The sequence below is a fragment of the Palaemon carinicauda genome, unplaced genomic scaffold, assembly GCF_036898095.1.
Source record: "Palaemon carinicauda isolate YSFRI2023 unplaced genomic scaffold, ASM3689809v2 scaffold222, whole genome shotgun sequence".
In the NCBI taxonomy this organism is placed as follows: domain Eukaryota; kingdom Metazoa; phylum Arthropoda; class Malacostraca; order Decapoda; family Palaemonidae; genus Palaemon; species Palaemon carinicauda.
Genome location: NW_027169833.1, coordinates 27,284 through 53,406, shown reverse-complemented (window position 1 = coordinate 53,406; position 26,123 = coordinate 27,284). Strand labels below are relative to the sequence as shown.

Genomic DNA, 26,123 nt, shown 5'->3' with positions numbered 1-26,123 from the left:
CCAGGCCCTGACCTCAGAGAAGGTTCCATATATCCATACTTCTGAATTATATTAAAGTCAAAAGTTCTCTACTCTGTCTGAGAAATTTTGGGGTATTTTTGCATTGCAATATTTCATATTTAGCCGTGGGTGAAGTAATAGATAATCTATCTCATTCTTTCTCTGTTCATTGATATAATTTTCCTTGCCAAGAGGAAGGCCAAGGTTTGGGTGGATGGATGGAGTGAAGAAAGCTCTGGGTGATGGGATGATAGATGTGAGAGAGGCAAGAGAGCATGCTAGAAATAGGAATGAATGGTGAGCGATTGTGACGCAGTTCCGGTAGGCCCTGCTGCTTCCTCCGGTCGCCTTGGATGACTGCAGAGGTAGTAGAAGTAGGAGATTCAGTGCTATGAAGCTTCATCTGTGGTGGATAATGTGGGAGGGTGGGCTGTGGCACCCTAGCAGTACCAGCCGAACTCGGTTGAGTCCCTCGTCAGGCTGAGAGGAGCGTAGAGAGGAAAGGTCCCCTTATTTTTCATTTGTTTGATGTCGGCTACCCCCCAAAATTTGGGGAAGTGCTTTGGTATATGTATGATATATATATATCATTATTCTCTCTCAAGGATTTCTTCTACGTCCGCAGATCCATCCGCAAGATTTCTCAGAGGAAGACATTGGCGACCTGAAGCAAGGCATCATAGATTACTTCAAGGACGGGGTCGGCACGTTGGCCGGCGTGACCTCCGTCTTCTTCCAGGCGTTTGGGCAGAAGTCAACAGTTTATTAAAAGTAAATGAGTTTAGAGAAGTTCCAGTCATTTGGGCATAAGTAAGTCATGATTTATAACCATGAAATAATAAGTTGAAATTGTTCAATTGATTTCGAATATTACTTTGATTGAAAAAAATTCTTGTTTTGTGAAAGTCAAAATTCATCATTTGTTTATTAGATTATTATTAATAAAAGGGAAGACCTTAACCAGCTTGCATGAGTCGACTCTTACAGAGCTGGCCTGATTAAATTCTAGAGGTAAAAATACTTATATTAAAACTGATAATAAAATATAAAGCAAATCGATATAGAATATAGGATAAAAATAGACTTTTATATAAAAGCTATTAATGAAATATAAAATTATTATATAGAATATAGGATAAATAAGATTTTTATATAAAAGGCTATGGTAAATAGAAATTTAATTCTAATGTATAAATTTTTCTCAAAAAACTTTTAAGTCTTGGAAACCGAAATTCCTAGAGTCTGATGAAATGTCCTATAGACTAATGTCGCCAAAATATAAATATCTCTATTTAAGACTTTACAATTATGTCGTGATGTCTCGGACTTGGTATTGGTCAAATGAGGAGAAATTATTGTAAAGTCAAGTTATTGGAGTGTAGGTGTTGTTGTTATTTCTGGGTCGACCTGTGGCGCCCGGTGAAAAGAGTCCTTCTTATATATCTTTTCTGATAAAACCTTCCAATTAAACCAGAGAAAGATAAAAGCATGGAATGCTGAGGTTACTACCCTCGCGCGAGCACCTTTTGGGTGTCGTGTATAAAGCAAAGGCACGTGAAAACCACTATTCACAGGTTGTCTTCCATTTAGTTAATTCCTTTCGTCAAAGGGATGGGCCGATACAAAGGCCCTAGCCAACCACCAGCGCCACACCACCATGCCACGACGCGAGCGCCATCTGAACTACATCCTTCTTTTGGAATCTTAAGTGTTGAATTTGTTTGTGGTGCTCTCGGTCTTTTTTTATCAATCGTGGATTTATTTTGTCATGTCCGAAGCTCCATCTTCACACATTCCAATGTTAAGTACCATAGTTTGTTTTGACAGTTTTTTATTGTACTGGGCTTTTGTTTTATATCCAGTATAGTCTGTTTTATTATTCCCGTCTGGCCTTTCATGGCGGCCATTGTTTGTTCACTTGTTTGAGAATTCATCTTTGTCTGCCCGTTTAGTACTCTGTCACTTAGGTTCTTGGTTAAGTCCCTGGCCTTATGCCTTTAGAACCGTTATTATTTTTTTTTTTTTGTGTATTTATGCTCATGGTACTTTTTGCTAGCAAGTCCAGCCTACGAACGAGATAGCGATCTAGCTTTGTATTTGTTTAGTACCCGCCCCACGGTGTTCGTCACTCGACTGTGGTATTTATTTTAAGTTTTAGCAGATGCTATTCTTCGATCGTAGTGTTATATGGATGTACATTTTTATTTTATACGTTTATAATAGTGCTGTGTGATTTTTAGTCCTGATTTGTATCCAAGAGAGCGAGAGCTTGGGGTCCCCGTTTTCTGTTCGCAGTCACGAGTTACCCCTTTCTCTCCGGTGGTTGAGCGGATTTCCCGTTTTCCGTTTTGTGCGTTCAACGGGTTCTCCCTCCCTCACCTCTCCCCCTCTGGGTGGATGATAACTTACGAGTTATTTATTTTTCGTGACTTTTCAATTGTTAGCGTTATTTTGGTCCGTGTTTCGTCCTCTCCCCGTTACGGCTCGGGAGTAGTTTATGAACGTTTTCCACTCCGCCTTGAGTTCTACTCCGCCATGAGGGATTCTCAATGACTTTCGTTCTATTGTTATATTTATATATTGTTTACTACATGGGACGGGCTTCATATTGTTTAGATACGACCCTCCGGTGGCCCTTACTCCGGTCTCAGGCCACGGCCATATCCACAATAGCCATTGTTATTACAATTGTGTTTTTATTCACAATAATTATTCAGGACCTTTCTTCTCCCTCCGGCCTCACCGGAGATCGTAAATACGCTTTGCTATGATCTAAGCTTTAGCCTTTAGCTGCGGCTTGGCTTTTTATCTTTCACAATTGAATTTCTGGGTCGATCTGTGGCGCCGGGTGAAAAGAGTCCTTCTTATATACCTTTTCTGATAAAACCTTCCAATTATACCAGAGAAAGATAAAAGCATGGAATGCTGAGGTTACAACCCTCGCGCGAGCACCTTTAGGGTGTCGTGTATAAAGCAAAGGCGCGTGAAATCCACTATTCACAGGTTGTCTTCCATTTAGTTAATTCCTTCGTCAAAGGGATGGGCCGATACAAAGGCCCTTGCCAACCACCAGCGCCACACCACCCACGCCACGACGCGAGCGCCATCTGAACATCATCCTTCTTTTTGGAATACTAAGTGTTGAATGGTTTCGTTGTGCTCTCGGTCTTTTTTATCTATCGTGGATTTATTTTGTCATGTCCGAAGCTCCATCTTCACACATTCCAATGTTAAGTACCATAGTTTGTTTTGACAGTATTTTATTGTACCGGGCTTTTGTTTTATATCCAGTATAGTCTGTTTTATTATTCCCGTCTGGCCTTTCATGGCGGCCATTGTTTGTTCACTTGTTTGGGAATTCATCTTTATCTGCCCGTTTAGTACTCTGTCACTTAGGTTCTTGGTTAAGTCCCTGGCCTTATGCCTTTAGAACCGTTATTATTTTTACTTTTTTGTGTATTTATGCTCATGGTACTTTTTGCTAGTAAGTCCAGCCTACGAACGAGATAGCGATTTAGCTTTGTTTTTGTTTAGTAACCGCCCGAGGCGTTCGTCACTCGACTGTGCTATTTATTTAAAGTTTTAGCAGATGCTATTCTTCGATCGTAGTGTTATATGGATGTACATTTTTATTTTATACGTTTATAATAGTGTTGTGTGATTTTTAGTCCTGTTTTTGTGTCCAAGAGAGCGAGAGATTGGGGTCCCCGTTTTCTGTTCGCAGTCACGAGTTACCCCTTTATCTCGTTTTCTTTCTTTGCTCTGGTGGTTGAGCGGATTTCCCGTTTTCCGTTTTGTGCGTTCAACGGGTTCTCCCTCCCTCACCTCTCCCCCTCGGGGTGGATGATAACTTACGAGTTATTTATTTTTCGTGACTTTTCAATTGTTAGCGTTATTTTGGTCCGTGTTCGTCCTCTCCCCGTTACGGCTCGGGAGTAGTTTATGAACGTTTTCCACTCCGCCTTGAGTTCTACTCCGGCTTGAGGGATTATCAATGACTTTCGTTCTATTGTTATATTTATATATTGTTTACTACATGGGACGGGCTTCATATTGTTTAGATACGACCCTCCGGTGGCCCTTACTGCGGTCTCAGGCCACGGCCATATCCACAATAGCCATTGTTATTACAATTGTGTTTTTATTCACAATAATTATTCAGGACCTTTCTTCTCCCTCCGGCCTCACCGGAGTTTGTAAATACGTTTTGCTATGATCTAAGCCTTAGCCCTTAGCTGCGGCTTGGCTTTTATATCTTCACAATTGAATTATTAGCCACAATTGAATTATTCAGGGTATCTCATTATCCTCCGGCGTCACCGGAGGTCGCCCATACACTTCACACTTATATTTGCCTTGCCTTTGGCTAAGACGGCATTATTCAGGACATCTCATTACACTCCGGCTTCACCGGAGGTCGCCCATACACTTAACACTTATATTTGCCTTGCCTTTAGCTAAGGCAGGTGTTTATATTTATTTTAAGGGCATGTCACTGCTTCCCCGACCCTCGCAGGTCGGCAGATTGCTTTAAGTTATTTATCCTTATGTCATTAACAGACATTAGGTAAATTACAAATATACAAACATTTGGATATTATAGTGCCAACAATGGTTTTGGCCGAATAGCGATTTAAACGTTTGCGATTTAGTCTGTTAGTTTGTACTCGCCCCAGGAAGGCTCGATTTAGACTATATCCTTATTTATTGGTTAAGTTGTCGTTATTCTTCGTTTTTGGTTATTACAATGACTAAAAATTAAAAAGAAAAAGGAAAAAATAAAAATAAAATAAAAACAATCAGTTTTATTTTACTTTCCTTATATTATTGTGTGATGTTAGCTTTTATTATGTAACCTTGAGAGTGAGAACATAGGTTGCTCGTTTATTAGCTCGAGTAAGGGAGGTGATTTTCCCGTTCTCCGTTTTTATACGTTCACGAGTTATTCAGGCCTCCTCTTATTATCAGAGTTGATGATAGTACGTTTAATGTTATACACGTTTTATTGATGTGGTTACTGTTAATATAGCTAACACTATTAGTAGGAACGTTGGTGTATGAGTCATTAATTGGGTTCGATTTATACCGACACCCTTAGCTCCGCCTTGAGTTATGTTTAGCTCCGCCTTGAGTTATACGCCGCTATAATGGATACTCATTGGGTGAGAACTAGTCAGATATTTGGAGTGCAACGGTGAAATCCGGCACTCAGACTCCGGCTGAGACCTTTTTGCACACGAACCTTTGTCATGTTTGATCTCAATTACACCTTTCCGGCCCCTTTTTTCATCGAATCTCCGGCTACGCTGGAGATAACTCAAACATTCATTGAGGTTAATGTTATCGTACCGGTGACGGTCACGATCTCACGGGGACTAGCCTTTGCTACCGGATCTCCCATACAAACAGAGATCATGCAGACGTCCAGAACCGGAGTTAACAATGTGATACCGATGAGGATTTCACAGTTTCATTATTACGGTCCCTTTTTCATCGAATATCCGGCTTCACTGGAGATAACACAGACATTCAGTTTTAGAGAATGTTATCGTACCGATGAGGATCACGTTTTCACGTTGCCGGACCTTTGTCACTGGTTCTCCGGTACAAACTGAGATCAATCAGACGCTCAGAATCAGGGTATGAATCCTTTTTTCATGAATTATCACAATATCGTCATTACGATTCTTTTTCATCGAATCTCCGGCTTAACCGGATATCGTACAGGCGATCAGCATTGAGGTTAATATTAGATTTCCTCTGGTTCACGTTGTCACTATGACGGACCTTTGTTTGTACCGGGGATGGTTACCGGAGATCCGGTACAGTCGGAGATCACTCAGACCACGAGTGGCCAATCTTTTGTTTTACCTGTAAAAAAAAAAAAAAAAAAAAAAAAAAAAAATTATTATTTATGAACGTAACTATGCCTATATTTATGCATGTATTTAATTCTAACTAGGTATAAATATGGATAAATATCCATACAACATCGTGTTCAAATAGAATTAAATTAATTATGCCTATATTTATGCATGTATTTAATTCTAACTATGTATAAATATGGATAAATATCCATACAACATCGTGTTCAAATAGAATTAAATTAATTATGCCTATATTTATGCATGTATTTAATTCTAACTATGTATAAATATGGATAAATATCCATACAACATCGTGTTCAAATAGAATTAAATTAATTATGCCTATATTTATGCATATTCAATCCTAACTGTCTAAATATGGCTAAATATCCATACAACATAGTGTTCAAATAGAAATACATTAATTATGCCTATATTTATGCATAGTCAATTCTAACTATGTCTAGATATGGATAAATATCCATACAACATAGTGTTCATATAGAAATAAATTTCCACCCAGTGGCGAATGCGCCAACAGTGTCACATTTCATGAATACAAGTGTCGCACTATACCCCAGAAGATAATACATTAAATAACTTGTCTTTAAAATGGCTTTTTAAGAGTATACAGCTGATCCCAGCCTGTGAATAGGATCGCTAACCAAAGTTCAAGGAACATCCAGACTTATGTCCCCTTTGTGTTACAGAAGGTTCGCCTGCATGGTTCCCATCAGGATGATGATGATTCTCTCTGGCCTGCAAAGAGAGGCTCTCCACCCTTGGGTATCGAAGTTGGGAAGGAATGCTCCATCTAGAGGTCCCTATCTCCTCGGAGTGTCCTCTCTAAGGTTGGACAACGACCCCATGGACGGGCAGGTATGTGGGGATGAGTTTTGAGCCTTCAGCTTTGCAATTACCTACGTCACCGACCTAGGACCATTAAAGGATCCTAATGTTCATGTTACCCTGCATAAACTGTGACGGCTAAAAGCAACACATTCTAAGGAAATCCAAGGGGCTATGACGAGCTCTAAGGTATGGTGGTGAGTCAGTGCCGTTCAGGAACTCGGATATAGGTGGTACCATAAATCTGGAGGGCATAGACGTCCTCCCTCTGGGGGACCTAGATTTTACTCCCAGGTACTAGAATTCCCATTCAACGGATTCGTTCGATTGAAAGAGATTGCCTTGGTTAGCTTAGACAAGGTACCGAAGGTAACGGTATTATTTCCTAAAGGGCAGGCCCGATCTGTCTGGACCAGGATGTTGTCAGCCTGGGGGGTACGATAATTCCAGGCTCTGCCCTTCCAGTTCGACCTACACGTTTGTTGGTCTGATCGGGTCAGTTGTGGGAAGTACGTTCTGTCTGAGACCTCTATCAGACAGGAATTGATAGTCGGTTTCCCACTCGTCATCACAGCCTTCCTCTGGTTCGACGATTTTGTATCTGACCCCCCATCATCAGGTGGTCTACCTCACTGATTCCCCAGGTACACAGCCCAACTCCGTTGGGATGTTTTGCCTGCATGCAGCCCTAGATCCGAACCCTCAGGCTCCTTTCATGGACACCAGAGAGGAAGCTACAGGAGTAGAAGACAGTCCCGACATCAAGGCGGACCTAGGAAAAAGGGGGCTCGGAGAAGGGAAGGACCTAGATTCACTCCCTCACAACGCGGTGGTCCTGATAGAGGGAAGACTTTACCGCTTTCGTGACCATTGGACTCGGTCTGTGGGATCATAGCATAGTCTCTAACGGTTTGAGATGAAAATGGCCTCAAGGTCCTCCTCCTCCGCCAGTGACCTTCTCCCAGAAATACACTCCCGTCCTGAAAGAGTACACCACAGGGTTACTCAAGAAAAAGCAATCAAACGACTATCTCTTAGGTATGGACCTTACTTCCCCGTGGGACCGTCGCCACCTCTGTCGATCTTACCGACCGCTATTAGCTTGCGCCTATAGCTCGAAACTTCTCTTCTTATCTGGGTTTCCACCTAAGCAGGAAAGCCTTTGTGTTCAAGACATGCCCTTCGGCCTCAACATTGATCCCAGGATATTCACGAAACTGGGAGAGGCAGTGTTAGAACAACTCAGGAACCAAGAGATACAGATCATTGCTTATCTGGCCGGTTGGCTCATTTGGGCCCGGCCGGCCATAGAAGGTAACAGAGCTACGAAGGAATTTCTTCGATCGCTCGACAACCTGTGATTTCGGGACAATCTCCATAAGTCTCGCCTGCGACCATCAGGCCACTTAGAATGGTTAGCCATTCAGTGGGACCTTTCGAAGCACACGTTGTCTCTCCCTTCCAAAAGTAAGAGGAATAGGTTCCAAGATCAAGAATTTCTCAAGCACAAACAGGTTCCAAAGAGCCTAGAAAGTATCCTCGGCCTTTCCCAATTCACTTCAGTAACAGATCTCCTAATAAAAGCCAAACTCAAGACATCAATCGATTTTGGAGAAAGAGAGCTGCAGTACCTATAAGAAGACAAGGTCTCGAAGATCCCCTCTGTCGGGAAAATGAGACTACGCCCATGGTCCGAACCGAAGAACCTCTCCAAAGCGGTTCCTCTACAATTCCCACCTCCACAAGTGACATTCCATTCAGCCGTGTCTCTAAGTGGATGGGGGGATTTCTCCGAACATCAGATGTTTTAGGTTCTTGGTCACTAGCCATGAAACAGTCCCATATCAATGTTCTCGAAGCCATGGCAGTGTTCTTGACCCTGAAGAGAGAGACTCCTCCGAGGTCGACCCACATCAGAGTAGTGTCAGACAGCACAGACGAGGTACACTACGGAAACAGGGGAGGATCCAAGTCACCCAACCTGAATCAGATCCTGGTCACTTTCTTCGCCTGGGCAACAGAAAAGAACTGGTTCCTGTCAGCACCTCACCTAGCGGGAGGCCAGGATGTGAGAACGGGCTCACTATCCAGGACGAGTTCCCTGGAGTCAGAATTTCACTCCGGTGGATACTCAGGTTCGTTCCAGGCATCCAGGTAGATCTATTCACATCTCAGATCAATCACAAACTTCCTTGTTATGTGACCCCAATCCTGGACCCTCGGGCTCATGCCATGGACGCATTACCCCGGGATTGGAACCATTAGAGGAAGATTTCCCTATCTCTCCCAGTGAATCTTCTAAAAACTTTAACACCGACTGCGCTCCTTCCGGGGCGCAGTGGTTTTAGTACCACCTCACTGCCCAAGAACAGTTGGTTTCCTCTCCTCCTCGAGTGGAAACTCCGTCCCATCCGGATTCCGTTCCTCAAACTGACCCGAGTATTCCAAACTCACTGTGTCAGATTACTCAAGGATGTCCAAAACCCTAACTTTGTGGACTACAGGAAGTTGGCAGCTCGTAGAGACTCGAACATTGAACCGGAAAACGATTTCTTCATCGAATCAGTCAAAGGGACTCGACAATTCGCCAATATGATTCGGCCGTTAACCCCCAAAATAGGTGGTCCCCTTGGAAAGTTATTCCTCTTCTCCAAGATACTTTTCTATGTCCGGTCACCACTCTCAGGGCCTTTTTAGCCACGACTGCTACCCGATCGTCTGGCCCCTTGTTTATCAGGGAACAAGGAGGTACCATTCCCATACGTGGTATTAGGCTATAGATCCTATACTTCGTTTGACAAGCCAATCCGGGATCATTTCCCCCAGAAGATGGACTTTGATGACCTTATAAAGTTCACGGGTTGGGAATCTCCTATGGTCTTCAAACGCCACTATCTAATGAACTTACAGGCTCTTAAATACCCAACAGTGGCAGCTGGGAGCCGTATCTCTCCCCAGTGATCTTTTGTTCTTCCTTTCATCCATCTCTTTTCTTCTCCCTCCTACCCGCCACTCGCACCACGACGCCGCTTCCTTGGTGGTTCGTTAGCCCTAAGTTTATTACATATTAGGTTATGTTTGTAACTATTATTGATTACCGTTGTTACAGGGTTGGGATATTCTTAGCCATGTCAGTTTTGTAGCATGTTTCCTCTGATACTCGGAGGCTTCCCTGTTATCATGTTTGTTTACCTTAATTATTTATGATTTTCTTTACATGGTGTTGTTTCTCTCCCCTCATTAAATTAGTTATTGTTGGGCTTGGAAGGCATTCTCTGGTACATTTTCACCCGGCGCCACAGATCGACCCAGAAAAGGGATTTTGACGAAGGAAAAATCTATTTCTGGGGAGAGACCTGTGGCGCCCGGTGAAACCCTTCCCCTTTATTTTACACAATCCCACCCTTTCCTTTCCAAGCCATCATGGCCAATACAGAAGGATGTTGTTCAGATGGCGCTCGCGTCGTGGCGTGGGTGGTGTGGCGCTGGTGGTTGGCAAGGGCCTTTGTATCGGCCCATCCCTTTGACGAAGGAATTAACTAAATGGAAGACAACCTGTGAATAGTGGATTTCACGCGCCTTTGCTTTATACACGACACCCTAAAGGTGCTCGCGCAAGGGTTGTAACCTCAGCATTCCATGCTTTTATCTTTCTCTGGTATAATTGGAAGGTTTTATCAGAAAAGGTATATAAGAAGGACTCTTTTCACCGGGCGCCACAGGTCTCTCCCCAGAAATAGATTTTTCCTTCGTCAAAATCCCTTTATTAGCCACAATTTAATTATTCAGGGCATCTCATTATCCTCCGGCGTCACCGGAGGTCGCCCATACACTTCACACTTATATTTGCCTTGCCTTTAGCTAAGGCTGCTTTATTCAGGACGTCTCATTACGCTCCGGCTTCACCGGAGGTCGCCCATACACTTCACACTTATATTTGCCTTGCCTTTAGCTAAGGCTGGTGTTTATATTTATTTTAAGGGCATGTCACTGCTTCCCCGACCCTCGGAGGTCGGCAGATTGCTTTAAGTTATTTATCCTTATGTCATTAACAGACGTTAGGTAAATTACAAATATACAAACAATTGAATATTGAAGTGCCAACAATGGTATGGGGCGGTATCATCTTAAAAGTAATATTCGGTTGTTAGTTCAATGCAATATTGGTGCTTAGGGAATTTAGTGAGTGCCGGAACTCTAGAATAATAGGGTTTTTTATCCCCTTATCAGAGTTTCAAGAAACACCAGACTCATGTCTCCTTTCTTTTACAGAAGGCCCGTTGTACTGCCGAAGGATGCCCTGCCTCGTTCAACGACCCCGTTGGGCATGACCTCTGCCGGTCTCATGCGCAATGCTCCATTCCCTTTATCCAGGAACCGGGACAGGCCCAGTACATGGTTTGGTTCCCGGATTTGTGCTCGCTCTGTTACGAGCTGTCGTCAATTCTACTGAGCGATGAAATTTGGAAATATAAAAGTCCAAGAATTTTTTCTTCCTTATTACAATAGGTCTTTGCTCTCTGGCTGTTTAGATAGTCTGGTTTAAAGGTCGCTCATGAATGGCAGAGGCAAGGGACAGTGACATTGCCCTAGGAATCGGGACAATGGCCTAGAGACTGACCATATATTATATGATCAGCACCCAAGCCTCCTCTCCACCCAAGCTAGGACCAGGGAGGGCCAGGAAGTGGCTGCTGATGACTCAGCAGATAGACCTATAGGCTCCCCCAAACCCCCCAAACTTAGCTCACAAGGATGGTAAGGTTGCAGACACTAATGGCACTAACGAGTCTGAGCGGGTCTCGAATCCGCCGACTGGCAAACACCAGGCAGAGACGTTACCAATCAGGCCACAGCACTTTTGGTCTGTAACTTTAGTTTTGAGTACAGATTATCCCATTCATGCTTTCTTTTGGTTTTCTTTTTAATATGTCACGAATTTCATAAGTTGTGTAGCGATAGGCAACAGTTATTTTATCTCGTTTTCTCTTTCCATATGGGGAAAACCATAAGGATATTTTTTCTTACCATTAATACACGTAACATAATTTCTCTTATCGTCATCAGTGTCATACAGTGAGGATACGTGTTCACATGAAGCAAATGATACTGTTCCATGGAATAGGAAGCCCATAAGTTGAAAATTGAAACCTTTTGAATTGTAACTTATTAGAAAACTACAGATAGGAAGGTAAACAGATCATCTTGTGGCAATATGGACTCTTGAACAGTTGGTAAACTGGGTTAAATATATGGTGATTATAGTTTGAGGCCCTTGAAACAAGCAGTTGCGTCTTAAACTTATGAAGAGCTTCGGGTTCCACGTCTTAACGGAAATCTTGTACACACTTGTGGCGCATTTAGTAGAGGACCTTCGGTAATGGGCTGGTTGTTATCTTAATACTTTATTAGAATAAGAATGCAGATGGTCTTCAAGAAAAAAAGAACACTAATTCCTGTAAAGGCTCTTTAGGTGATATGGAAATTCTGTTTTGTAATACTATATGTCTTTAGAGAGTGTGCAAGTGGTTATATCCCAATGCAGGTTAGTATTGTAATGTGATATTATACATACATATACCAAGGCACTTCCCCCAATTTTGGGGGGTAGCCGACATCAAACAAGTGAAACAGAAAAGGGGACCTCTCCTCTCTACGTTCCTCCCATCCTGACAAGGGACTCAATCGAGTTCGGCTGGTACTGATATTATAACAAAAGGAATCCCACTTCGCACAGCTGTTTGTAAATGAAACGCCAGCTCAGTTTTCGCAGTTGTCTGAGGAAGGATTACCAGAATTCTTTTTGGATTTATAGAAGGAACATCAGAATTGACCCATTGCTCATAGAATGTATTACAAAAGGATCACTGTTATTTGGCTTATACCAACACACTGTCCTTTGTTGACCAGATATTCAGTTAAAAGGGAACAGAAAATGAACATTCGAAGGAAATGTGTCTCCCTCAAACCATGAGATTTACGTATTGAGATGTCCTAGGGGATCCCTGATACATAGGGATAGAAGATCCATTATCCGTTTGTAACTCCCTGATTGCTACATGAACTTTTCTAGACCTTGCATCCTGGTCGGTAGAAATTCGGTGTTGGATACCTTTGGAATTAGCTGGTATCAAGTATGAATACAGAGGAAACCATTGATGAGATTACAGTTGTGCATGTTTAACTTGTTGGGCAATCATATTACAGGGGAAATTTTGATTCACTGATACTCAATTACATCTTTAAAAAAACAGTTAGTAAAAGAGTGGCAGGTTTTGATACAGTTAACCCCAACAACTGTTTCCCTACCCTTAGAAATAGTAAATGACAGATGGCGGTGTGAGGTGCAAGGATTTACCTTATTATTCCAAAATCTATCAATGAAATTTGATGGATCTTCATGCATGAATATGACAATCCTTCTTGAGGTGCTTATGTCACTGGGGATATGAAGATGCAGGGTTTAATTGCTACAACCTCGGTTTTCCTTGAGAGTGTTGGTTACATGTGGTCATAGGTCATATGAGGTCAAGGTAACAGAAGATTGCAGAAGTGATGTCATTGTGGACATTCTTTCAAAACCTTTTAGTAGTCGTACCTCTGTCATTGGAAGCGAGATGAACAAGTATTTGCCATACTACTAGGAAGGTCCCGTGAGTGCATGATGGTGTTTTCAATTAGGGTGGATCATAACTAGAAAGGTCACAGAAATAACCATGAATTCATAAGTGCAAGGGGTGGGCGGAAGTTCACGATATGAACTCGAGGAAACTGGAATGCTAGCGTCCTGTTTAAGGAATCAGTTGCAATTGTGAGGAATAAATAGAGTATAAAGTCTTTTTGTAAGGTATTAATGAAGATTTGTGTTAGGTAAATGCAACTTAGTTTCCCATATCTTCAGTAGTGATAGACAAGGCCTTCCTCCAAATGATCGCTTCACCAAAGTCCATACATTTCAACATTGTAAAGGTCTTGTTAGATCTCGTCATAAGTGTCATTATACGGAAGCCTCTAGTATTATGCTCGCTCTTCTGAACCCTGCAGGATAGAGCAAGTTTCCCTCTTTCTTTAACGCTTTTACCCCCAGGCTATTTGGAAATTTCCAACCCTTAACCCCCAGGGGGTTATATTTTTTTCAAGCACATTTTGCAGTATATATTTTTTAAATTGCTCTAACAGCCTTAATTTTTGCCATAGAGAGGTCAGGTTGGTCTCATTCTCTTGGAAAATGCCTGAAGTTTCTCAAAAAATTATCAAAAAATTGCAAAAAAAAATTTAAATAGCAGTTTTTTGTTAGGACGTACCGGTACGTCCATGGGGATAAAGGGATGAGTTTTGTGAAATGTACCAGTACGTCCTTTGGGGGTAAAAGGGTTAAAAGTTTGCCGTCTGTTATGTCTCCGTTCACTCACAATTAATAACTACAAAACATGAATGCACAGACTGTGATAGATCCGACACCCACTGCTATTGGTAATTCAACGGAGCTACTGGGGTGCGTACGCTAAGATGTATCCAACAGTATGCATAAAGCCCCAGGAGCCAGCCAGACCAAATCTATTCTGACTTCGAAAACAAACGGGCCAATGAGGAACAAGCAATAGTTTTCTAACAATGACATAACCAACAAACAACGAATAGATAAGCGTGCGAATGAGCAACCCTAACATCGTCGTTGCAATGTTTCGCTACAAAAAAGTTGTTGATTGAATTTTCATGTCTATATTTCCTATAGGGAACTCCCACAGGGATTCATTCTCCTCAGTCGGATCCACTTCAGATTGGTACCTCTGCAACTCTTCAATTTTTGAAGTGCTTCTTCAGGCCTTGGTTATACTTATTCCCATTTATTTTGTCATTTATTGGCTGGGAAATTCTGTCATGTGGATTCATTTCTAAATACATATAAAGAAAATACAGTGATACCTCTGGATACGAAAGTTTCTGCTTACGAAAAATTCAGGGTACGAAAAGCGATACAAAGATTTTTATGCCCCAGTACAGTAAACGAAAAAATTTTCCGGATACGAAAAGCTTACGAGATCCCAACTCGTTGACGAGAGTACAGTACCTTTTTTTTCAGGGTATCAACCCTTTATTTAGGTGTACAGGTAATAATACACCTTCACTGATCCAAATGCTTTACATACAGTAGTAAAGAAAACGGACAGTTTTCTTAGGGCTTGGAGGGGATAACTAGGCTATAACTACTTTATTGAATAATCTCATGGTGGTTTCTGGAATGGATTCGGCTGTTTTTAATGGTTGGGTTAATTATTGAATGATAGAAATGGCTGCATTGCATGTTTATTACTACAGTTTAGCGTGTTTATGAAAGAAAAGGTGTCTTCGTAAGGCTTGGAACGGATTAGGCTATTTACATATAAAACGCGACTCAAGATACGAAAAAATCAGCATATGAAACCGTATCCTGAACGGATTACTTTCGTATGCTGAGGCATCACTGTATTGGGTTGTATACTATGAAACACTGATTCATTACCAAGGTGTAACTATTGTGGTCTGCATTTAATTTAAACCTTTAGGATTTGAATCTAGATTATGGTTATCATATCCAAGATACAAAAGGTCGTAATGTAATTCATAGTACAGTGCCGTACTTATGTACTTATTGCCTTTTGATTGGAGAGTGTGATGCTTATTCCAGAATGTTAGAATTTTCAGTTATTATTATTCTGGACTTTACAACTTACATGATGGATTTCATTTCAAATAAAGATCAATTGGCAGACAAGTTAAATTTTGAATAATTGAATGACATGTTTTTATAAAGATTGATGCATTCAAAAGTTCAGAATTATGTAAATAGACTCAGAATTATTAAGGTATTATTAAAAATATGCAAGTTCAGTAATGTATATTGCTTTTAAATGTATGAAAAAGTCCACTTGTTGAATGGAATTTGTGATATATATAAAATGCTTATTTTAAAATCTCTCCACATCTGTATTATTTTAGAACATTCTTAAAAGCATAACTAGAATATGTTCTTTTATTTTCCAGATTATCGACGTGCGTAGAAAGTTGAAGACCAACATCACCGAAGATTAATCTTTCAAGAGACAATAGACGGTATCTTCTTCTTCTTCTTTCCCACTTCTATGTGGGGTCGATGTTTCTGGCCAGCGTTCTCCATCTACTTCTGTCCCACACTTCATCACCGGCTAATCCCTTTGATCGAAGGTCATCATTATAAATCTTTTAAATCAATTCACTGTGCACATGAGTATTGCATGATGGCCCGAACGTTTGGTAATTCAATGGTAATTCTCAAGTTATTTTGAGAAAATAAGTTCTTACTTGCATGGAAGTTGTCCGTATTCTGCTCAATAACCGAGTGGTTATATTACCCGAAATATGATTGATTATAGGTATTCATTTATTCATTATTGATTGGTTTGTCCTTTCCTAGGATCCAGGTCTTTCAACCTAAAGTGTTCTGTTACTATCTCTTTAGTAATTTCATGGTATTCAAGGCTTATTTGGAGAAGGATCCTTTTGAGATTTTAAAAATGGCTTCCCCAGGTCCGTTTAGCTTTTTACTTTTAATATTTCCTGAGCCATACACAGATACTCGTCGACTTATGACCGTGACTACAACTAGTATGTCTGGCAACGTTGCTACGACATTGGTGAAAACGAGAAATTCAGAGCTTTAAATTGAGCTTTAAATCGCCAAATAGAGCGTAATGTTAAAAAGCACAAGTCAAAACACTTGAAAATTAGCATTTGAAATTGGCAGAAAATAATGTACATTATTAAAAAATTGGCAAAAAACACAAATCAAGACGTAAAAGTTTGAGTTCCAAATGGCCAAATAAAACACGAATCAAGACGTAAAATTTTGAGTTCCAAATGGCCAAATAAAACACGAATCAAGACGTAAAACTTTGAGTTCCAAATGGCCAAATAAAACACGAATCAAGATGTAAAATTTTGAGTTCCAAATGGCCAAATAAAACACGAATCAAGATGTAAAATGTTGAGTTCCGAATGACCAAATAAAACACGAATCAAGCCGTAAAATTTTGAGTTCCAAATGGCCAAATACAGCGTAGTGTTTAAAAAGCCCAAGACAAAATACTGTACAGCACCGTATTAAAAATTGTGAAATTTAGTAATACTGCATAAGTTAGGAAATTATATAAACGATACTCTGTTAATTATAGGTGAGCATTATCTGGATACCGTCATCGCCTTGAGATCAGCGGGACGGCAAAACCAAAATGAAAGCAATTGGTAATTGATGTTAAAATATACCTTAAGAGAAGGTTCCCAGCTTACAAACTTTTGGAGATACAAACTCTAATCCAATTGAAATCATAAATCTCGGGTATTGTATCAAAAGTTCTTCATGAAATACATTAGCAAAACATTGTTTTCTGGGCTCAACCCGTGTCACTCCGTGAAATGCTCATTAAAGCACCATTTCAAAGGTATAAATACTGCTAAATATACCAGAGAAAAAAGTTGCATGGAATGCCAGGAATATACCCAGCTCGCTCACCCTTAAAGGGTGTCGGTATTAAAACTGGGGCGAGTGATACCACTCCCAGAGGTCCCTTTCCAATTAGACTTCTCCCTCCTCAAAATCCCCCGTTACTACGAGGTCTCGTTCACTACAGTTACTGCCCCCCACCACCACCACCACCACCACCTCCACTACCTATCCTTCTCCCGTCATTCTTTGTTAGCACCCGTGGGACTATTTGTTGAGTTTTGCAGCTGAAAATTGTAGGTATTTCAGTTCGATGAAAATTTAACAAAATTAGACTTACAAACAGGTTCTTGGAACTTATCAAGTTTGTGAGTCGAGGACTTTCCGTAATAGAAAAGTATGAAAATGATTAAATGAAGTTCAGTTAACCCTTTTATTCCCAAAAGGACGTACTGGTACGTTTCACAAAACTCGTCCCTTTACCCCCATGGACGTACTGGTACGTCCTTGCAAAAAACTGATATTTACCTTTTTTTTTTTGCATATTTTTGAATACTTTATGAGAAACTTCAGGCATTTTCCAAAAGAATGTGACCAACCTGACCTCTCTATGACAAAAATTAAGGCTGTTAGAGCAATTTAAAAAATATATATAGCAAAATGTGCTTGAAAAAAAAAAAAAAAACCCTGGGGATTAAGGGTTGGAAAGTTCCAAATAGCCTGGGGGTAAAAGGGTTAACGTTGAAATCCAGGATTATTTTAGACATCTTTCAGTAGAAATACGTTATGTTGACTAAAACTAGAGACCGGTTGACAAAATCGAATGACGTGTTTCAACTGCGGCCTATGGTCGAACGTAGATTTAAGCAAAGTACGAGTTTATTTTGAATGTAGCATTTAATAGATAGTTTGCGAGGAAAAAAGATTTCTGTACCTTCTGCTTTATATACTATATGTATTGTAAGGCACCTCTGAGAGAGAGAGAGAGAGAGAGAGAGAGAGAGAGAGAGAGAGAGAGAGAGAGAGAAAAAATTTTTTATCTCTCTCTCTCTCTCTCTCTCTCTCTCTCTCTCTCTCTCTCAGAGGTGCCCTATGTGTCATATAATAACTTCTAATAGTAGTTATTAAGGAACTACAGTACTGTAAATGAAAACTATGGAATGCTATTACATATTGATGCTAAAGTAATATTCATTATGAAGATATTTTGAATACGTTAAGATATTATATAAACAATACTCTGTTATCCGTATGTGTGCAATTTTAAGAATGCGATAATGTTGTCTGCTAAAACTGGAAATCAGCTGACGAAATCGCAGTGCTGTATTTTAAACCTTAGTCTATAATAACTACAAACAAACTGTATTATTATTGTTATCATCATTACTAGCTAAGCTACAATCCTAGTTGGAAAAGCACGAAGCTATAACCAAGGCACTTCCCCCAATTTTGGGGGGTAGCCTACATCAACAAATGAAACAAAACAAAAAAGGGGACCTCTACTCTCTACGTTCCTCCAGCCTAACGAGGGACTCAACCGAGTTCAGCTTGTACTGCTAGGGTGCCACAGCCCACCCTCCCACATTATCCACCACTGATGAAGCTTCATAATGCTTAATCCCCTACTGCTGCTACCTCCGCGGTCATCTAAGGCATTGGAAGAAGCAGCAGGAACTGTAATAACATTGAAAAATAGATCTTTCATAAATAAACTATGAAAGAAGTTATAAGCTCAAGGAAAAATAGCCTAGAAAGGAAATAGATAAACTACAAGAGAAGTAATGAACAATTGAAATTAAATATTTTAAGAACGGTAACAACATTGAAAAAAAGATCTTTTATAAATGAACTATAAAAAGAGACTTATGTCAGCCTGTTCAACAAGAAAACATTCCCTGCAAGTTTGAACTTTTGAAGTTCCACCGATTCAAGAACAGTCCCCGATTAGGAAGATCATTCCACAACATGGTCACAGCTGGAATAAAACTTTGACAACACTGTGGATATTGAGCCTTATGATGGAGAAGGCATCACGATTAGAATTAACTTCATATCTAGTAGTATGAACAGGATAGTGCTGTCAGGAAAATCTGAATGCAAAGGATGGTCAGAATTATGAAAGATCTTATGCAACGATGGTCCCAGAGATTGATATATAGATAAGAAAAAAAGAATTTGATAGATTGTAAGTTCCTGTCCATTAAGTTCAGATGAGATTCAGCACCTGAAGGCCAGACAGGAAAACAATACTTGAAACATTTAAAATGAAAGAATTAAAACGCTTCAGAATCGATTGATCACCGAAAATCTTGAAAGACTTCCTCAGTAAGCTAATTTTTTGTGGAACTGAAGAAGAGACTGACCTGTGACGGGCCAAGAGAAGGTTGTGCGTTGACGGACCATCACATTGGTCACTCCGGGGTCACCACATGTACCAACCGCATGTCACACGATTGTACATAGTTCATTTAGTGTGAAGGGAGAGCGAAGATACAAGCACAAAATGAACTATGTACGATCGTGTGACACGCAGTTGGTACAGACCTAATGTGTTTCTCAGATGTAAATTTGCTATTAAGAATCACCTAAAAGTTTAAGTCTTACAGAGTTAAAAAAAAACTCATTAACAGTGCTGAGATCCAGATGTTGAGGAGCTACTGTCCTAGACCTACTTACAATCATACTTTGAGTTTTGTTACGGTTCAACTTCATGTCCCATTATTTGCACCATGAACTAATTTTGGCTATAAGTATTAAGGGATTAATAACCCAGATCTACATTCTTGAGATGGAATTGATACAAAGAGAGTAGCATCAACTGCATATGCAATGAGCTTGTTTTTTAGGCCAAACATGTCATGTGTATATAGTCTGAAAAGTTATGGACCAAGAACACTACCCTGAGGAACACCAGATATTACATTCCTATAGTGTACTTGCGATGGTGTCCATCAACAAAAAACTTTGCTATCTATTACTTAAAGATTCAATGATGATGCTAAGAAAAGACCCACCGTCTCCCAACTGTTTGAATTTGAAAACAAGGGCTTCATGATTAATACAGCCAAAGGCAGCATTAGAATCAAGGCCAATCATATGAACGTCCGGACCACAATCAAGACATTTCTTCACAGCATTGTGGATTGTAAGAAGGGCATCACGTACTCCAAGACTTTTACGGAAGCCAGATAGCAAACTAGGGAACAGATGATTACCTTCAACAAACCTTTTTGTGTTTTACCAAAAGACGTCCAAGATCTTTAGATAATATGGGAGTTATGGAAATTGGTCGGTAATCAGTGGTCTTGAGCTACCACAAACACATTTACATACTGTGATGGTATACCATTACAAATTCTCCAACAAGTGTTGAAAGAAAGAACATCTTGCTAACTTGCAGAAAATGATAAATGAATTAGGAGCAAAGAAATCTGCATTCATTATAACAAAAAACAAAAGGAAAATATCATTTAGGCTTACACCTCCAAAGCATCAAGGAGGACCATCAAAAGAGCTTTAATTTTACAAGACTGAAAAGTTAAACTAGTTAGTTTAGCCTCTGGAAAATAAGAATGAGGAAGATCAAGTTTCAAATTACAATGCTTACTGTCTAACACGTCAGTCAAAAGGGTTGACTTTTCCTTTGGAGAGAGAGTGACAGCCATCTGGTTTAAATAAAGGAGGAATTGCTACGTCTACGCCAAATATTGCAGATTTAAGGGTACCTCACCGCTCATGTTCCTGCGTTGTACAGGAAAGTATTTCTTTTATAGCTAAATTGTATTCCCTTTCAGTTGAAGCATAAACTCTCTGAGGAAAAGCTCTAAAGTTAGTATAGTTATTCCAAGTTAAATCTGATCTGTTACCTTTCTAAAGATGATAGGCCTCCTGCTTCTCCAAATAAACACGGCAACAATCATCATTGAACTAAATAGATAATGTAGTAAAAACTGCTGGCTATCATCTTAGAAAAATTGCTTTTATAAAGAAGTACCTGGATGAACTTTCTGTAAGGAAACTAGTGAATCTGTGTTATTACCAGGATTGACTATTGTAACTCCATTTACTACAATTTACCAAAAGTGCAACTTAAGAAATTACATCATACATACATATACCAAGGCACTTCCCCCAATTTTGGGGGGTAGCTGACATCAACAAAGAAACAAAAACAAAAAGGGGACCTCTACTCTCTACGTTCCTCCCTGCCTAACAAGGGACTCAACCGAGTTCAGCTGGTACTGCTAGGGTGTCACAGCCCACCCTCCCACATTATCCACCACAGATGAAGCTTCATAATGCTGAATCCCCTACTGCTGCTACCTCCACGGTCATCTAAGGCATCGGAGGCAGCAGCAGGGCCTACCGGAACTGCGTCACAATCGCTCGCCATTCATTCCTATTTCTAGCACGCTCTCTTGCCTCGCTCACATCTATCCTCCTATCACCCAGAGCTTCCTTCACTCCATCCATCCACCCAAACCTTGGCCTTCCTCTCGTACTTCTCCCATCAACTCTTGCATTCATCACCTTAAGAAATTACAAAACAATAAGTAGAGGAGGAAAACGGATAAAAAGTGCCCCACCCCGAGAAAGGATCACTCCTACACTAATTGATTTACATGGACTGCTGATTAAAGCAGGAATTGAGTTTTAAGATATGTATAATAACCCCACCAAGTTATCAGAACCAGACATCCTAAATATCTAAGAGAATTGCTATATATTGTGCAGCCAACAAATCGTGTTAACGGGAGAAAAGTTACTGATGGTTTCAAATTATTGGAGTGTCTATTGTAGGCTCTAGAGCCTTTAAATATGCAGCCCCGAGACTATACAGTAAGCTTCCACTAGAAATCCGAAAGACTGAGGATATTAAGGCTTTGAGAGAAAACTGAAGACTTTCCTTTTCTCTAAGTGCTTCGATAGTGTGGATTTGACAATAAACGAGCAATATTTGGTGTGAAATGCTGAATGCCTTGGAATGCACGTGATAAAATGACCGTAAAGGTCCTGTAGAGAGTAGGGTTCCCCTGCTGTATAGGACCAGAAAAGCAGCCTTTGAAATAAAGTAAAGTGACCAGGGTTTGTCTTTTACACGAAAAGGGATATGCCTATCAATAGTGACCAGATAGTCATTCAAATGAAAAATAGGCTCGGCATTATTATGCAACTGTGACCAATTTAAGTTAGAAATGATAAATTCCATTCCAGTCTGCTTGAGATTTTATATCAATCTTACATGAATATGATACATCAGAGATAGGCTGCTCAGTCTTTACAACTCTTGAAATTAAGGCATGATCAGATGTCCCGACTGGAGAACCAACCTTACTTGGTATAACGTCAAGGAAGTCAGTGTATACTAGGTTCAAGTAGTTATCAGACCTATGAATAGCTTTACTTATGGTTTTCTAACAGCCTGATTCAGAGGCAAAGTCCAATGCTCTAAAGCCAGGGTGATCAGTAGGAGAAACATGATTTGACCACTCCCTATGGTGAGCATTGAAAGTACCAACAAAAGCAACATAGGCCTTTTTATTATCTTTATCTTATCCATAATGGTAAGAAAAGACAATTGAAGATAGAATCATCTGTCTGGATTCAGGTAGATTAACACAAGTAAAAGTTGTTATGCCTGCCACAAACTTTCATTACTTGAATATCATGACAATCACACTCGTAGCAGGATTTACGTGAAGCAGGGTACTCAGTCCTAGTATACACTTCCATTTCCCTTGCCCTAGGAATGGCATCCCGTTTCAAAATTATTGGCTTCTCAAAACCAGTTATAAGGAGCTCAGATGGGTGCTTCATTTGAGAAAGTTTATGAGCATAAAAGAATATCATACTGTGTGGATGCAACTGTAAGGTCTTGAATATTGGCTTGCTGAGGTTTTGAATATTGGCATGCAGACCACGAATATTGCAATGCAATAGACGACACTGGAAAAGTCTAAGATGTATTGGTCCTGGATTTTGCTCAATGTCTCCAGACAGGTAAAAATTAAAAGCAATTAAAATGATTCATCATACATAAAAACTAAATAATGATAACAAAGACAATATGTACTGAAATATAAGTAAAGTGATTGATATCATCCATAGAGTTGAGATAAAAAGTTGGGTAAAATAGGGTCAACATGGCAGAGCCAAGACACCACGCAAGGCTAATTACCCTCCAGCATAGGCACTTCAGCTGAAGGGAGGACACTAAGGATGGTTTTGAAAATTAATATTTGTGAGGAAAATAAAGAAACAGATGAGGCAAAGACAACCTCTTGATAGTTTATCAAGAGGCTGTCTTTGCCTCATCCGTGACTCTAATATTAAGCCTACCCAACACAACATTTCAAAGAAAACAAGAGGAAGAGGAAGCATAGAATAGTGTGCCTGGGCGTACCCTTAAAGAGGAAAACTATCCCAAGACAGTGGAAGCTATGGTCAAGAGTCCTTTCTTCCCTTTCTAAGAGGAAAGTAGCCACTGAACAATGACAGTGCAGTAGTTGACCCCTTGAGTGAAGACGTATAGTTTGGTAATCACAATTTCAGATGTATAAGGAGAGAAGAGAGTGTGGAAAGAATAGGCCAGGCTATTCGTTGTCTGTGTAAGCAAAGAAAAAATGAGCCATGACCAGAGAGAGGGATTTAATGTCGTACTGTCTGGCCAGTCGGAGGACCCAATAACTCTTCAGCGTTAGTATCCGTGATTTGCTAGAACATATTTGTAATGATGTAATATTCATTATGGAGATTTTTAAATAAGTTTAGGAATTATATAAATGTTACTCTTTGTTATTCGTATTTGCGCATATCCTCGATACAGCAGTATAGCTTGAGATCGCTGATCACAGCCAATAGTAAAAAAGTCAGTAGTTGTTGATTGCTAAAATGCTACCAAAATTGAAAAAAAAAAAGAAGACAAAAAGACTTTAATAAAGAACAATTAACATTTTAAAAATCATGATTTTTAAGAATGTGACAAGGTTATTGGCTAAAACTAGAGATTAGCTGACAAAATTGAATGATGTGTTTTAAGCCCAGCCTACGATCGAACAAAGATTTATGCAAAGTACAAGTTTTATTTTATGTGTAGTATTTAATAGATACTTTGTAAGGAAACAAATATAGAGAGAGAGAGAGAGAGAGAGAGACTTTTCGTTATTGGTATGTGCCTATGTTCTCAATACAGTATTGTTGGCTTGAGATCAGCTGATCGTAATCATAATGGATTTATAGATCGAAATTTATTTTGTGTCATGTAATTGACAATTTTTTTTTTTAAGGAAACAGATTTTTTTTTGATAAACCATTTACTATAAGATGATTACAGTAACATGACACAGTATAACGTTACTTATGGTAATTTAACAAATAATGACTTACAAGCAGATTGGATTATGACCTGTTTGTTGGAACCAAACACTGTCATATGTCGACGAGTATCTGTACACTTTCATTATATTTTTGTGTTCAAGGCTCAGTTGAAGGAATATTATAAGATTTTACAAATGTCTTCCCAGGTGCATTTAGTTATTTTACTTTGGTCATATACACTTTCATTAGATTTTGTGTTCAAGGTTTAGTTTGAAGGACCGTTATAAGATTAAAAGCGCCCCCAAAAATCAACCGAACTGTAGCCATCAGCTGCGTCCGAAGGAATGGGAAGCGGGAACGTATAGGGGCCACTCGAAGGTGATAGCAGGTGTAGCGGCTCCTTACTTATTCTTCCCCTTAGTGGATTACTGTAGACTGGGTAAGGTCTGTTTGGGGTGCAGATCTCTATGGTTATCGTGGATACGTCCCTGATTATACACGATATCTTCGGATAGTCATTTCCGGGGGTTGGAACCCCGTGATACCTGACGGTAATTCTCTTGTAATATCAATCGCAGAAATATCATACTGTAGAAGTTGCCAGAAGGAACTTCCATCAGGACGACATGGCTCGAGCCCAAAAATAGATTTTCCCTATGTCAAAATCCCTTAAAACGTTCTGCAGTACCAATTAGCTCTTTTCTTTTAACATATCCTGAGCTATAAACAGTACTTGTTATTCCCAATCAGTTACATTAGAATGCTATTTTGTGTGGAGTATACTCATCTAATTAAACAATTTTAATTTCTAAGGCATACAGGTTTTAGAATATTTTTCAATGACCTTGGTGTCTATTTACTATATAGTTTCACACCAATCTTGTTTTATTAGTAGTGAAATATGGTTTTTGATAGAATAAGAAGAGGCAGATTTGGCTGAAAGTATTTCAGGTCATAAAATGGATTTTTACTTAGGAAAAATCTATTTTTGGGCTCGAGCCATGTCGTCCTGATGGAAGTTCCTTCGGGCAGCTTCCTACTGTATAATATTTCTGCGAGTGATATTGCAAGAGATTTACCGTCGGGTATCACGGGGTTCTAACCCCCCGGGACAACCATCCTAAGATATCGTGTATAATCAGGGACGTATCGGTAGATAACCATAGATATCTGCACCCCAAACAGACTTAACCTAGTCTAGGAATCTAAGGAGGAGGATAGGCGAGGAGCCGTTATTATTATTATTATTATTATTACTATCCAAGCTACAACCCTAGTTGGAAAAGCAAGATGCTATAAGCCCAGGGGCTCCAACAGGGAAAAATAGCCCAGTGAGGAAAGGAAATAAGGAAATAAATAAATGAAGAGAACAAATTAACAATAAATCATTCTATAAAAAGTAACGTCAAAACAGACATGTCATATATAAACTATTAACAACATCAAAAACAAATATGTCATAAATAAACTATAAACAGAGAATTGAATAAAGAAAAATGTAAGAGGAAAGAAATTCTTTGGTGCCAGTAAGCTGAGATTGTACTTACGATTATATCTATGGTTGAATGACTTGTGGAAGATTGGAATGATAGAATCCGTGTAATTCATGAGAAGTTTTTCAGAATTTATGT

At 39.8% G+C, this 26,123-nt stretch overlaps 1 protein-coding gene across 3 annotated transcripts in view; it reads left to right on the top strand.

Annotated features, from left to right (window-relative positions):
* LOC137636070 (tRNA (uracil-5-)-methyltransferase homolog A-like) overlaps positions 1–17,371 on the top strand; it is a 40,041-nt gene extending 22,670 nt beyond the window's left edge. For 2 of the 3 annotated variants that reach the window (XM_068368496.1, XM_068368497.1), the window contains exons 8-9: positions 626–753; positions 15,741–17,371. The gene's annotated coding sequence lies outside the window, so the exon portion shown is untranslated. Of the gene's footprint in view, positions 1–625; positions 811–15,740 lie in introns of all 3 variants that reach the window. The other variant, XM_068368498.1, reaches the window with a different exon arrangement.
* Positions 17,372–26,123: the final 8,752 nt, after the last annotated feature.